Below are 15,993 nucleotides of genomic sequence, written 5' to 3'. Positions count from 1 at the left end.
TTTAAAAATGCAGATCTGAATGCCACCCTTGGCTTCAAGGGCTCCCCGTGCCAACAAAGGAAGTGGTTAAACCCTAAGCATTTCCATCTGGCTCATTCCCATCCCTTTGTGAGTTTCCTTCACTCTAGACCCTGAAGCCGCTCAGTCCCCAGCACAAGTCACACTTGAAGTCTCGTCCTCTTGCACAAGCCCCTTCCTGTGCGTAGATGCCCCTTCCTCCTACTACCTTCTCCATCCATGTGTTCTTCAGAGCTCTGCCTTAAGCCACCTCCTCCAGGAAGTTTCTCTGGCCCCCTGATGTGCTGTGGCTGCCGCTGCTCTCCTAGCACCCAGGACAGTGCTGGTCTACAATCATTGGTTTCCTTGTCTAGCCCACTCAGACTGCAAGGCCGTGGAGAATGGGAGGTGCCAACTCATTTCTCATGCAACTCCAGCACCTAGGATCTAACCTTCAACTTGGCTTGGATCCTACCTTCACCTTTCAGACACTCCCAGGTAGCAGAGCCATCATCCAAAAAGACAAGCACAGTCGAAAGCTGTTCAACTCTCTCTTACTCAGGTTACTGGAGGAGAGATCCAGGGTGCACCATTAAGTGTCACCAGAATGCTGAATCCTGGTGCAGCCATGTAGATTTCCTTTCCCGAGATGCTCCTCTTATCTGTACTCAGAACATCTATGTCCAATGCTACAAACCACCTGATGTCCAGGAATACAGTCTAACTAAATACATGTCAATGCATCCATATCATGGGAAACTAGAAAAACAAGGTGGTTGAAGAGGATGGTGAACTCAGCAATTGTGGCGAACCAGGAAACACATGCTCTATGGAAGGAAGGAAGGAGAGAGAGAAAGAAAAGAAGGAAGGAAAGAAAGAAAGAAAGGGAAAGAAAAAAGGGGGGAAAAAAAGAAAGAGAAACAGCAGCACACACTTGTAATCCCAGCAACATAGGAGGCCAAGGCAGGAAGATCATTTTAGCCCAGGAATTTGAGAACAGATAGGCAACACAGCGAGCCCCTGTCTCTGCAAAAAATTAAAAAATTAGCCAGGCTTGGTTGCATGTGCTTGTAGTCCCAGCTATTTGGGAGACTGAGGTAGGAAGATTGCTTGAGCCCAGGACAGGAGTTCAAGGCTGCACTGAGCTATGATTGCACCACTGCACTCCAGCCTAGGTGTCAGAGCAAGATCCTGACTCTAAAAAAGAAAGAAAAAGGAAGGAAGGAAGGAAGGGAGAGAGAGAGAGAGAAAGAGAGAGAGAGGCAGATTCAGTAAGCAGCACCAATTAGCAACCTCTATAAATACATGTTTATTGACATGGAAAGATCACAAGCAGCGATCAGTGGAAATACAGGTTGAAAACACACACACGCACATACACACACACTCAGCCACAGAGACCCATAGGCCACCCACCTGGTTGCTAGCGGCAATTATCTGTTGGTGATGAAAATGCAATGCTTAACATTTTCTTATTTTGGCTTCTCTGTTTCTGTTCCCTAGAAGAGTCACATCCTTTTTTCACAGTGAGTACACATTATTTTCTACTTAGAAAAATGACAAATAAACCCACCCTGGGAACAAAGGGAGCATTTTGTTTATTCCAGGAAACTCAACTCTATGCATAGAAAAGTAGAACATGGAGAAAAAAGAGGATGTGTTAGGTGACACTGCATCAAACGTTCTCAGCAGAACAGGGTGGCATATAAACTGACCTCATGCTGAAGTCTCACATTCTTTGTCACTCGTTCAACAAGTGTTTATTGAATACCTACTATACAATCAGCACTGGCCTGGATTCTCAAGACACGTGGAACAAGAAGATGATGCACTAGAAGCCCTGGCAGTTACAGCATGGGATGTGTCAGGTCGGGAAGGGCACAGGTGACAAGGAGTTCAGCAAAATGACACCTCCCCGGGGGCTGGAGTTAGGCAAGCCAGAGAGGACACACCTCCTAGTAGCAGGGAATCTGTTCTGCGTTAGACACACCACTCACGAGTGGCCCTTGCTGCTGAAGGAGGTTGCCTGTGTAGAGCCAGGGCCATGAGACAGAGGGAAACAGAGTCCTGTCCTCGAGCCCATTTCTGTGAGTTCTGTGCAATGACCAGGTGAGTTCCTGGATGCAGGCGTAGCCCCAGCATTTATCAGAGATTCCTTCTGGCAAAGCCCAGCTATGGTTGATGGGACCCACTCGGTTCCAGGTGTGGGGCTTTCCATACACGGCTGAGCTAAACCCTTACAATGCTTAATCCTCAATTTTACAGATGCACAGACGGGCTCAGAGTGATGGAGACACTTGCCCCAGGTCCCACAGCACAGAAGTGCTGGAGCTCAGGTTAGACCCAGGTGTGTGTGACAGCAAAGCACATCCCACTTCACGTCTAGAGGCCTCCAGAAAGAGGCCAGAGAGCCAGGCTCCTCCCGACAAAACACCCACCCACTGGGCTCAGGTTTAGAGCACCCACTGATTAGCTTACTTGATAAGAGCTGGAACAGTCGCAGCAGCTGCTAGCTTTGAGGAATATATTCACCAGTCAAGCCCTTACATTCATTCATTCAACAGAGGATCCCTGAGTGTCGACTACATGCCAGGCATGGTATAGGCCACCAGGGAATATATATATGTCTTCACTGATGCTATGGGCTAAGATCTGCCAGGTGCCAGCCTATTGGCATCTTAAAACACATTGATGGATCTCCTCATCATAGGTATCCCTTCATGGGGAGAGGGGCCTGCCCTGAATGCCAGAAGACCCAAGAGCCCCGTGATCATCCCAAACCCACCCAGATTCTCCCATCTCTTAGACTCTTCACAAGGAGAATGGGGCCAAGTGTTTCTGAGCACGCCCCAGTTTCCAGCTCTGAAGACTAGCCCCAGAGACCTGCAGGGCAGAGTCGCAGGGCTCAGCCCGCCTTCTGGTCTGCACTCGCCTCAAACCCACCCAGGGTTGGCAGCTTTCCCAAGCAAGGTCCTTTTCCTTCCCTGGTCTTCAGGGCAGAGGGCGGCTGGTAGCCAGATGTCCCACTGGGGAGGAGGGTGCAACCCAAGGCAAAGAGTTTGGGGCATTCCACCAAGTGTGGCTCTAAGACGTGGCCAAGAGCAACATTTGACCCAGCACAGGGCACCAAGAACTTAACTTCCCCCACACTGCCCTTCCTGCCTGTCTGCCTCTGTTCCTCCTCCCCTTGAATTCAGCCTCTCTGCCTGCCGTCTTCTGCTCTGCTCTGTCTCACTTCAAGGAAAATTCTTGCAGAAGCCAGGGAGATGGTCAGACACTGAGGCTCAGCCCGACCCACAGCCGTCTTGACGGCCATCCTGGATGGGGCAGGTGCCCAAGGAGGGGCCTGCAGGCCTATACCTGCCCTGTCTGAGGCTGGAGAAGGTGTTGACTCCAGTGACAGGACACGGATGCCCCAGTGGATGGTGAAGGGCAGGGACTTCTATGTCCCTGCCCAAGACCATCCCCCTTGGAGCCACATTCAGATACCAAGTCAAGTTCTAGAAATTGAGTATGGGCAAGAATAGGTGGCTTGAGGGGAGGCTGATGTGTTGCTGAGCACCACTCATGTGGCATGCAGTTGTGATTTTGCACAAGTGGCATGCACAAGTGGCATGCAGTTGTGACTTTGGCAAGGACCCAGATATAAAGGTGCCTCTCAGGCCAGGCTTGGTGGCTCAGTCTGTAATTCCAGCACTTTGGGAGGCTAAGGTGAGTGGGCCTGAGCCCAAGGGTTCAAGACTAGCCCAGGCAACTTGGTGAGACCTCATCTCTACAATAAATCAAAAATTAGCCGGGCGTGGTTGTGAGCTCCTGTAGTTCCTGCTACTTGGAAGGCTGAGGCGGAAGGATCGCTGGAGCCCAGCAGGTCGATGCTGGGGTGGCTGTAAGTGTGCCATGGCACTCCAGCCTGGGTGACAGAGTGGGACTCCAACTAAAAAAAAAAAAAAAAGTGCCTCCCAAAGCGTGCAGAAGCTCCTATTCCTGCTCACACTGCACACCCCTCCCTGAGGGTGGCAGAAGCTGGAGTATTTCACTGCTGAGCTTGGGGAGGAGGAAAACAGGGAGTGTACCTGATCCTGCATGTCCATGGTTAAGTTCAGACTAGGCCCTACCAGGCCAAGGATCCCAGCGCAGGCCCCAGGACAGGGCTCTGAGGATCCCAGGCTCATGAGACCAGCTGCCTGAGCTATCCAGGTGTGGCGGCTCATGCCTGTAATCCCAGCACTTTGGGAGGCTGAGGCAGGAAGGTCCTACTCAAAAAAAAGAAAAAGAAATTCATGGTGGGGCTTCGATCACTGTTTCCCAGACTGTTCTCTAACACGGGCAAATGGTAGGGCTGGGAGCAGTGACTCACACCTGTAATCCCAACACTTTGGAAGGCCAAGGTAGGAGGTCACTTGAGCCCAGGAGTTCGAGGTTCAAGACCAGCTTGGGCAACATAGTGAGACTCTGCTTCTACAAAAAATGTAAAAGAAAAAAAAATGGCAGATGAGTTCTCGCCCTCCCTGGGTCAGGGAGATGTCAGAGTCCTGTCCAGAGAGCCCTTTTGTGTCACATAACACTAGCAGAAGGCAGATTTCTTTCTTTCTTTTTTTTTTTTTTTTGAGTTGGAATCTCACTCTGTTGTCCAGGCTAGAGTGCAGTGGCACGCTCACGGCCACTGAGCTCACGGCAGCATCGACCTACTGGACTCAGGTGACCCTTCCTCAGCCTACTAAGTAGCTGGAACTACAGGCACGTGCCACCATGCCTGGCTAAGAAGATAGATTTCAGCAAGTTAAGCAGGGACAATAGCAACCCTTGGTCCATGAGGTAGTTCAGTCACTAGGATGAAGAATTCAGGAGACCGCTGCCCCTCTTGAATGTTTCCAGGGCTCTCAGGGCAAAGAGCAAGGAGAAGAGGCTGTTCCTGAAAGGGCAGCTTCTGGCAGTTTGTCAGGCAGAGTTGGCCACAGGCAGTCATCAGGGGACCATAATGGAACCCTCTCATTCTTCCTGCCCTTCCTGGTGCCTGTGTCCCTAGCCCCAGGAACCAAGACTTACAAGGGCCCAACCCCCGGGGATAAGACGCAAATGGGAAGCTCGAGTCCCTGTGGCACCAAACTGTATCTACAAAATTCTTTTCATCTTTGTTTTGATGGGTGAAGTTCAATGCCAGAATATTTGGTTTATGAGTCATGCTAATTACAGCTAGGGGGAAGTACCAGGAAGAACAACAGAAAGACGAATGTTCCTAAGAAATTATGCTGTGCTGGTTGCCCTGAACAGGGAGGTTATGTCCCAGGAGTGAGAGGGAGCCCATGCCCCTCCTGGACAGTGTGGCTTTCTCTACCCCATCCCCCATGGGGAGAGTGCCCCTCACTGGCTGGCTGCACCCGCCCGGAGGGACAGTGTTGTCCTGCAGCTGGACAGGGTCCACCCAAGGCCTCCTGTACCATGTGTCTTTGCCTCCTTGGACATGCCCACTGGGGGCCCCTCCTTTGGCATCACAGAAGACTCCAGATGGCAGGAGGAAGAGATGGAGAGGAGAGGAGAGGAGATGAGGGCCCCTGGGTAGCAGACCTGTGTCCTTTCTGCCTGAGGGGCATGCCCTGTTGTTGGCAGCTGAGGAGGCAGAACTTGGAACCTTGAGAAGCTCAGGTCTCAGCCACAGCTTGGATAACTGAGCTCAGTGTTCCCAGCATGGGTGGTGGCATTAAAAACTGTAGTCCCCCTAGCCGGCCTCGGTGGCTCAGCCTGTAATCCCGCACTTTGGGAGGCTGAGGTGAGTGGATTGTCTGAGCCCGTGGGTTCAAGACCCACCTGGGCAACTTGGCGAGACCTCATCTCTATAATAAATCAAAAAATGAGCCGGGCGTGGTAGCGCGCACCTGTAGTTCCAGCTACTTGGAAGGCTGAGGCGGAAGGATTGCCGGAGTCCAGCAGGTCGAGGCTGCGGTGGCCAGGAGTGGCCACTGCACTCCAGTTTGGGTGACAGAGTGAGACTCCAACTCAAAAAAAAAAACAACAAAAAAACCATAGTCCCTGGGGGTGAAGACACAGATTTGAGTCTTAGATCTTCCATCTACTGGCTCTGGGACCTCCAGCACATCAGGAACCCCCCTGAGCTATGCAGCTCTGAGTTCTCTCCATAGAACTGTTGAGAAGCAACCTTTGCTCAGTGCCTGCCTTGTGGGAAACACAAATCTGTGGCTGGCATCATCATCATTATCATTGCCACCATGGTTATTGTTGGGTCGTCTCTAAGAGCTTTTCCAGCTTTGCAGGTCTAAGGGGAGGGTGGGGAGGCTCCCACTCATCCTCAGCCTCTGCCTCTCATCTTCCTGCCTCATCCCCTCCCCTCTGGCTAGCGAGGACATTGAGCAGGACCGGAGGAGAATGCCCTCTCCCTCCCTGCAGCACACACACCAGTCAAGTGTGACTCTCTGTGACGATGCCCATAGCTGCCCCGCCAGTCAGAAAGCATGTACTTGCCTGCACTATAAAAAGCAGAGGCTGAGCAGCCTCTAAGGACGTCATACGCTCCCTGGGGACCCAGGAAGTGGCTAGTAGTGGAGAAAACACAGTTTCTCACGGAATTTCTCATTTTCAAAGCTCAGAAGGAGAATGCTCTGAGGGTGTGGCGTTCTCTCCATTCCTAGAAACTAGATGAGGTAGAGAAGGCAGCAAGAAATCACAGGGAAAGGTGGCCTCCTTCCTTCCTCCCTCCCTTCCAAGCAAGGACAGCTCAGGGAGACCCGTGAGTGCCTGAAGCACATGGAGGGTCCACAGAAGAACCATACATGCATGGGTCCCGGGAAGCAGCCCAGGCGTGGCCCAGGAATTGGTCCAGTGGGGCCCAGGCTAACAGGTGGGGATCACACATGCACCAGTAGAGGTGACCCAGAGGGCTGAGCGGCGGGCAGCAGGTCAACACACACTATCCGGAGGCTCCGGGTGGTTCAGTGATGCCAGCTCCAGACCAGGGGCCACTCTCGGTGGCACAGGCAGCTCCACTTCCCAGGAAGGTCCCCAAGGAAGGAACACTGTTTTTTCCCAATCAAGGTGGATCCCCTTCGGAACACCAAGGCTGTTGGACGTGAAGACCAAAGACAACATTCCCTATTCAGATCCAAGTTGGCCAAAACAGGACTGGACAGGCCCAGCTGTCAGGTGGTCCAGGTGATATTGGGGTGGGGTGAGGGCATCCCCCCAGGTGGTAGTGGGCACAAGTACCATTCTCTTCCCACCACACCTCCAGAAGGGAACCAGAAAAAAGTGAAGCAAGATAAACACACTACAAAAAACTAGAGGGAAGGTATGATTATTCCTGACAGCATCCCTCTGCAAAAGAGCCCGCCTCCTCGACAGCCAAAGAAGGAGAGCCAAGATCATGGCTCTCGGCAGAGCCTGGAGTACAGAAGGGACTTAGAAACTTCAGGGTTTGCCCTGGAATTTTGAGGCTTTCTGCCCCTTTGCCACAGCTGCTAGCCCAGCCCCTCCCACTCCACTCAGCAACGTCCGGGCCAAGGTGTCTGTTCAGCCCTGCTCTGGCCATCAGGCTGGAGCCACGAAGACAGGAGCGGAGCAGGAGCAGCACTGGGTCCCCCCTGGCTCCATCCGCCCGCTGGGCCACCTACCTCCGTCCAGCCGGACTGTCAGCTGTGTCCTCCCACGGCCTCTGGGGCTCTCCCCACACGGCTCTTAGGGCATCTCCCAGCGGCAGAGCCTCGTTCTGGCCAGGTCGGAGGAAGCACAGACTTGTCAGAGGAGACAGAGCAGGGGGAAAAAGTCCTCCGGGAAGAAGGCGCAGAAAAGGGGAGCAGGGAGATCCCAGCAGCAGCCGGTCTGGTCCCCGCACCTTTATCTGCTCAGCGCCCGCTCCAAGGTCTCTAGCCAGAAGCGGAAACACGGTTTCTCGAAAGTAAAGGAAGAGACGAAGAAAGTGGGACAAACGCGCAAAGAGCAAACCCCAGCCAGATGTGAGCGGCCGAGGAGCCTCCGACGCTCCCAGCGCATTTTATCCAAACAGCAGCCGCTGAGGATTAACTGTGTGTGCCCCGCCAGGCAGGGGAAAGCCAGCCGCTGCCCTCCTCCTGGCTGCCCTCGGGAGCCAGCCAAGCTGGAGTGGGATGGCCACCACTGTGTGTCTGGAGATCCACCAGATGTGGAGGGGGCTGGAAACCCAGGACAAGGATGCCCCATGTAGGATGGGGGAGCCCAGGAAGGCCAAGAGCTCCCAGTTTCTTGGCAGCAGGGGCTGGGCTTCAAAGTGTTGGGGGATCCTGTGTGGCCAACCCTGTGAGATCAAGTCTCAACAGTGGCAAATCTGGGACATGCCATGCACTGGGGGCTCCACCTGGGGTCCAGGAATCACAGACAGGTTGGGGGAATCTGTGAGCCCCCTACCACAGAATGCCAAATTGTGTGAATATGCATGTGCATTTTTGGAAAGTGATGGTTCATTGCTTTGTTCAGTCTTTTTTTATTATTTATTATTATTTTTTTAGGACAGAGTCTTGCTCTGTTGCCTAGGTTAGAGTGCAGTGGCACAATCATAGCTCACTGCAGCCTCCAACTCCTGGGCTCAAACAGTCCTCCAGCCTCAGCCTCCTGTGTAGCTGGGACTACAGTCACACACCACCATGCCTAGCTAGTTTTTAAAAATTTTTTTGTAGAGATGAGGGTCTCACTATGTTGCCCAGGCTGATCTTGAATTCCTGGCTCTAGAGATCGTCTTATCTCAGCTTCCCAAAGTGCTGGGATTACAAGCATGAGCCACCACACCCAGCTTTTAGATCAGAGTCTTGAGACCTCTGTGATCTAGAGGTTAGGAAGGAACTCCTGCCCTGAAGTTCTAAATTTTCCAGAGAACCACATGAGTGCATGGACAGGGCCAAGGGTGACAGGAGGAGCTTCAGCATTCCTCAGTCTCTATCAGGCCTCTCATTCCTTGATAGGAAAAGCTGACATTGTCTCAATCGCATACACATATTTTTTCTGAACAAGTCCCTTAGCCTGCCTGCCATCCTGATCGCTGCATCAGGCTTCTCCTGAGCCATCCCTGGTGGGGGCCCAGTTTTCATCCCCAAACTCTGAGTCAGACCAGTTGGTTCTGGAAACTTATCATATCACTAGAAGAGGAAGGATTTGGCCAGAGAAACAGAACTCTGCTTGGATGATAACAGTGCTCCTTCTTTTTTGATTCTTTCCAACCTCTGCTCCCATGTTCTCTCCCATTGCTCCTGGCCTGGCTGTCATACCTGCACTTTCTGTTTTGTTCTCACACCTCCGAGGGCCTCTCTCTCTCTGGCTCCATCTGGACAGAAGATGTGAAACAGGGATGCTGGTTTGGGGCGTTTAGGGCAAAACAAAGAGGCTGCGTTTCATTCTTCCTTACCTTGGAATTTCCTCCCATCTGCTGTATCAACATCTGGGAAGGCTAAGAGAATCCAAGAGGAGAAGAGGAAGAGATGCCCACAGGTGAGGCCAGCCTCCAGGTAGAACTGAGGATGAGGGAGATGGGAAGGGAAGAAGAGGCATCTGGGCAAGAGAGGCAGCTGGTAAGCACCTAGCAGCCACCCCACAGAGACCTTGGCTACACGTGCCAACCCCCTCCTGGGAGTAAAAGGAGAAAGGCCCAGCCTCCAGTGCCCAGGGAGAGCTTAAAGGGCATGGCAGCAATATTAAGTAAACGCTACTTAATCTACTAGAGATGTGGCCTCCACTAGACTTAGAAGACTCAAAGGTTGCTCGTGTTCTTGGCATATGTGACTGAGGCTTGGCAAAACCTCCATCCCTGGCTGTTTATCAATACGGGAAAACCCAGAGATAAGCTCGTCTTCATTCCTGTAAGTGACATGAGAAAGTTTCCCAGTCACCAAGAGCAAGACCTAGCACATGGATTGAACCTCTCTTAGTTTTTCTGTCCTCAAATAGCCCTTGCAGCAGGGACACCAGAGAAAACAAAAGTCCCTACGAGACCTTTGTCCATACATCCGAGAATCTGGACCTTTCTTGGAATTCTCATGAACTAGGAATTTCCTAAATGCAATGAGAAAACTTCTCATTGCCCTGCCCGGGAGCCTCAGACTTCGTGAAGTCCTGGACTGACACAGCTTAAAAGAGAAAAAGATGCAGAAGATGGAAGATTTATTCTTAATCTTTAATTGAGGATGGCTTTGTTGTTGAAGAACTGAAGGTTATCCCAGTCAGGTGTGGTGGCTCATACCTATAACCCCAGCTCTTTGGGAGGTCGAGGGGGGAGAATCACTTGAGGACAAGAATTCGAGACCAGCCTGGACAACATAGCAAGACCCTGCCTCCACAAAAACTGAAAAAAAAAAAAACCAAACATTGTTGAGTGTGGTGGCACATGTCTGTAGTCCCAACTACTCAGAAGCTGAAGTTGGAAGATCGCTTGAGCCTAGGGGTTCGAGGCTGCGGTGAGCCGTGATCTAGCCACTGCACTCCAGCCTGGGAAATAGAGTGAGACACTCTCTCCAAAATAAATAAATAAATAAAATATAGTTTGCTCTTTTTTTTAAAGTCAGAGTCTAACTCTGTTGCCCAGGCTGGACTCGCGGCTACCACAGCCTCGACCTGCTAGGCTCAGGCGATCCTTCCACCTCAGCCTTCCAAGCAGATGGAACCACAGACGTGCACCATCAGGCCCAGCTATCTTTTTGATTTATTGTAGAGAGATGAGGTCTTGCCAAGTTGCCCAGGCTTGTCTCGAACCCCTGGGCTCAAGCAGTCCTCCTACCTCTGCCTCCCAAAGTACTGGGATTATAGGCATGAGCCACCATGCCCGGCTAAAACATAGTTATCTTTAATATAATTCCAAGACATGAACTCAGAGGCCCTATAGCACAAAGTTCTAGAAACACAGCCGAATGCTGAGCATCTCTTCCAGCCGCAGCCGGCTCATCTTACTTGGAGGCTTCAAGTCCTATGCCTTACCTTGATACCCAGCTTGGGATGCTAGCAAACCTCACTGGACCTTAGTTTCCTTATCAATAAAGCAAAGCTAGGTCCAGGATCTCTACTGTGGAACCAACAAGGGCAAACGTATTCAGAGAAAGATGCAGATATCCCACACAATATCTTACCCCAGTGGGTTTTGGGCACCCCCTCCCCCAGACACTTGAACATTCTGCAGTGGATAAAATGGATGCCATTAATAGCCTTAATAGTCTCATGATAGTTCAAGTCACATTGTTCTGTTAAATTTGTTTGTACCAAATTCAAGGGGAAACTAAGTTTTCAGAGATTTTCGAATTTGGAAGATTTGGGAGAAGTGATTGTGAGCCTATAGTTTCTCACATGATTCATAAAAAAGTCGATGGAGCAGATACAAAGTGCTATAATGTTCATGATAACAATCGTTATTATAAATATAATTTTCCTTCTCTCCTCTTGGGATCAGCCCCCACATCTACCAAGAGATTAGAAAAGGGATTACTCATTTTCCTTAAGGCAGAAACCGGGGGGCAGGAGAGAGTGATAGCAAATGTAGCAAAAGGAGCCCCGGGGTTTCCCAAGATATTCGTGTGAGACAGATGGCTTAGAGGCGTGGGAAATTCCAACAAGCAGGAATTGAGGTCTGAGTACAGCTTGGGTGCCCCCATAATGGCCCGCAACTCAAGCCAGCAGGCAATGGGCAAAGACCCACGAGGCCAGCGCCCAAAGAACGCAAGCCAATCTTCAATAAAAGAAAAAATGTCACCAAAACAGAGAGCTTGCCAGCTTGCTAATGCTCTTTGTCATCAACTTTGCTTCTGCTTTAAAACTGTAAGTTAAAGATGGAAAACTTGGCAAGCAAGAGATGTTCTTATAGTCTGCTCAATTTTCTCCCAACCCAGCCATAGGCACCCCCAAGTAACCTGAGGCAGCGTGTTCTCTGCTCAGCAAGTACTTTCCTGTTGGGCAGAATCCCTGTGAATGCTAGGGCAAGAGTCATGGCAAAAAAACAACAACAACATAAATCAAAAACAAAAGCCGGCCGCAGTGTCTGGAGGAGATTTCGTCAGCCCTGGGATGATGGATCAGAAGTCAAAGCCAAACAGAGATATAGAGCACCCTCCTTCCCCAAGGTTTCTCTTCTAGGCTCCCAGATGAGCTGTAAGCCAAGCCCATCCTGGAATTCCCTAGGAGCTCACACCTACACAAGAGTGTCTGAGCCAAAACCCCTAAAGGCTTTCTGAACATTCCCAAGTGACTCCTTATTCTCAGACAAGGGCAGCTCATGGGATGTGAAGCCCCAGAGACTCACAGGGGAAGGAACATACCCTGGAATTCCTGGCAGAGGAGGCAGCACATTCTGTGCCCTCCCCGATTTGCCAATTCTTTTTCCCTTTCTGGGCAAGTCATCACCACTCACCGTGTCTGTTTTCTCTTCGCTGGAAAAAGCGATGTGACCTCGGATGAAGTCTGTAAGACACTCGGTTCCAGATAAGCACAGCATGTCATTAGCAGCACTGTGATTTTTCCCGCTGCGGCCCTAACTTCCTGTCTTCCCCAGCTATTTTGGGTCAGGCTGCTCAGCCATCCCACAAGGGCAGAGACTGGTATTGCAAACTTTTGAATTCCGTTGCAAAGCGTAGCAACGTGCAGGCTCAGATGGTGGCATCCCACTGCCAAGGGGTGGGGGTGGGGACAGCATCCACAGAGATTCGGAGATTGCTGAGATGGTGAAGTGGAAACTTGGCAGCCAGACCCAGCCTCCCTGGCCACCGGCCCATGCTCGTCGCTCCCGGATGGCACTGCCCATGTTTCGAGCGGCTCGGGGCAGGTGGAGATCAGAACTGGCAGCTGCAAAGACAGACCAAGTTAATCGGCTTCTTTGTGGTCCTCACACCTGGAAAACCACGAGAGGGAGAGTGTTCCCTCTCCTGGGGAGTCACGCCTTTCCATGGAAGTCTCCCCAATGGTCAGGAATAGGAAACGAAACTGACAGTCTTATTTTGGCCATCTACGGCCTTCTGACTTTAATCAAGCCTTTCAATCTCCCTATGCCTCAGTTTCTCCTTCTCTAAACATTTGCCCCCCTATCTTGGCAGCAGATGCTTTCAGTTACAGAGAGGCATAGACTGAATGATTATGCAATATTTTACTTGATAAATAAAATGAGAGGGCCCCCTGGTGGACTACCCAGTTCAAAGCACTTAACTATGAAATGAATAAGTAAACACACGAATGAATGATTCAAGTGAAGAATCTGTAGTCTTCTATGCAGAGTTGCAGAAACTAAAGAAGAGAACTCCAAAATGAGGCCATGGTGAAGTCTCTGATGATTCAAAGAACAGAAGGAGAAAGGAAACCAATGAAAGCCCAACTGTATTTGGCCATCAAATCATTGTTGACTTTAAAGAGAGTGATTTCACAGCACTCTGGAAGGGAATGTATGTTTGCTCACAGCATGCAAATACACAGTATTCTTCTAGAAATTTATCCTACAGATATACTTATGGTAGTGCTCAGGTAAGTTAAGTTCAAGGATACGCCTTGAAGCGTTGTTGTAGTATTAAAAGATATCCTCAAAAGACGTCATTAGCGGCTTGATAAAATGAATTTTACACAGTGGAACACCATGCAGCTGTTTAGAGAATGAAGCAGCTCTCTACAAAGATATGGAACAATCTTCAAGCTATATTATGAAATGGAAAATTACCAAACCTTGCTGAAAAACATTAAAGAAACCCCAAATAAATGGAAAGGCAAAATATGGGCTTGGATCAAAGACTCAATATTATGAAATCTCAATTCTCTCCCAACTAACCTACAGATTCAAAGCAATTCCATTAAAAAACCCAAAAGGTTGGCAGGGGAGGAGGACTTGTCCTACAGCTTATGAAGTCTTATGAGAAAGAGGTAATAGTAGCCAGGTGCAGTGGCTCACGTCTGTAATTCCAGCACTATGGGAGGCAGAGGTGAGAGGATTGCCTGAGCACATGGGTTCAGGATCAGCCTGAGAAACATAGCGAGACCTCGTGTCTACAATAAATCAGAAAATTAGCCGGGTGTGGTGGCACATGCCTGTGGTTCCAGCTACCTAGAAGGTTGAGGCAGAAGGATTGTCTGAACCCAGCAGATCGAGGCTGCGGTGGTCATGAGCAGAATGCCACTGCACTCCCACCTGGGTGACAGAGTGAGACTCCGACTCAAAAAAAAGAGGTAATAGTGAGGATAGTGGGTATCAGAGAAGGTATGAAAAAGTATATCAGTACACCATAGTAGAAACCCCCCAAAAGACCCATGTGTCTATGAAAACTTGGCCTATGACAAAACTGGTATTGCCTGCATATCAGTGGGGAAAGGATAGATTATTTCCTTAAAAACAGCATCAAGATGTTGGGCCATCCACAGAAAAATAAATGTAAATAGTCAAAAGGTATAAGAGAAGATATACAATCTATCAGTAGTCAGACGAGAAGACACCTAATACCACCAGACTGGCAAAACTAAAATACCTGCTAGTGGGGCAACTGACTCTTTCATCCATTACATATGGTTTTATTTCATTTTCATAAAGGTTAAAAGAGGCAGAAAGAGAATGATTAATGCAACATTCAAGATTGTGGCTACCTCTAGGGGTAGGAGAGAGTTGGGAATGAGAAGAACTACCTGGAGAGCTTTGAAGATACCAAGAATAATGTGTTATTTTTTAACCTAAGAGGCATACAGATGATACCTTAGTAAATAAAGGATTCTAATAATTTGAAATATAATAATAAGGATTGGCAGTAGCGGGAAACTGCCGGGAGGGGAGTGGGGAAGCAGGATTGACAGTAGTGGGAATCTGCCTGGGGAAGGGGGGTCACACTTCATCAACAAGGGTACCTGCATAATGAACATTTGTATACCTAACCCCGAATTGTACCCCACATCTTTAAAATAAAAAAATTAAAAGAAAAAAATAAAAATTAAAAAAAGAAATATAATAATAGTATTCAATGGGATATGGTTGGGATTCAGTTTAGCATGATGAAAAATATTAATGAATTCAAGAAAGGTTTACCCTCTAAGCCCCCCACCAAGCATAAAAGTGCAGAATGGTGTGTTTAGCACATTTCCATTTAGTTTTAAGATATATGTTTATGATTTGTTTGTATATCATAAAATATCTCTCAAAGGAATCACAAGAAACTAGTTATAGTGATCGCCTCAGAGCAGCAAATGCAGAACAGGGATGTGAGGGAGGGTGTTTTTGCACTGGGCACCATTTATATAATTTGAATTTTTTCCCCTTGTGTATGTGTTACGTAAAGGAAGGCTTCTGAGAAAGCCAGGGATGGTTGTGTGCAGCAGAACTGAAGGTGCAGACTGACAGAGGGCTGATGCACCCTCCATTAAGCTTTTCTGTGTGAGGCTCCATTGGCACCAGGCCTTTTCCAGAAGTTCTAAAATGGCTCTCCCTGCAGGACTTTAGGACAGGGTCAGGAGGAACCAGGGATGCCTTTTAACACAGTGCATTAAAAGAGCTTGAAGGCTAAGAAAGGACAGAAGGAAAAGGAGGGAACCCTTATTTGGCAGAGGGTTTGTTCATTGCAAGTTGGCAGCATGGAAACACCCCACCATCCCCATCCTGCCCTGGATGTTTAGCCTATAGAGCTCCCTGATTCTGACTTTGGAATTAATTGGTTAGCATTCCGGATGTGACCGGTTTGAAGGGGTAAGGAGAGGGGTCTCTCCACCTCCTGAGAGACCACAAGGGTTGGAAGGACAAGGCAAGCGGGGTCCTATCATCTCAGCTCGAGTCATTATAACTCCTCTTCCCGGTAGCCTTCCCCCCACCTCACCCTCACCCGCAACGTAGGCTCGGCCAGCGTCCCAGAATAACGCCATGGCAGGGGGCCACTGCAGCCTGCGGCTCCCACCCACCCCAGGCGCCGGCCACAAAACTACAATTCCCAGCAGGCCCCGCTGCCGCCCGTGCGCAGGCGCAGAACGGAGGCTGTCGGGAGCGTCGCGGGGCGGGGCGAATGCGCGCCAGGCGGAAGTCAGCCGCCCTGT

Source organism: Carlito syrichta, unplaced genomic scaffold (assembly GCF_000164805.1).
Source record: "Carlito syrichta isolate Samal-C Ts95f unplaced genomic scaffold, Tarsius_syrichta-2.0.1 Scaffold123321, whole genome shotgun sequence".
Lineage (NCBI taxonomy): Eukaryota > Metazoa > Chordata > Mammalia > Primates > Tarsiidae > Carlito > Carlito syrichta.
This window is presented reverse-complemented; position numbering follows the sequence as displayed.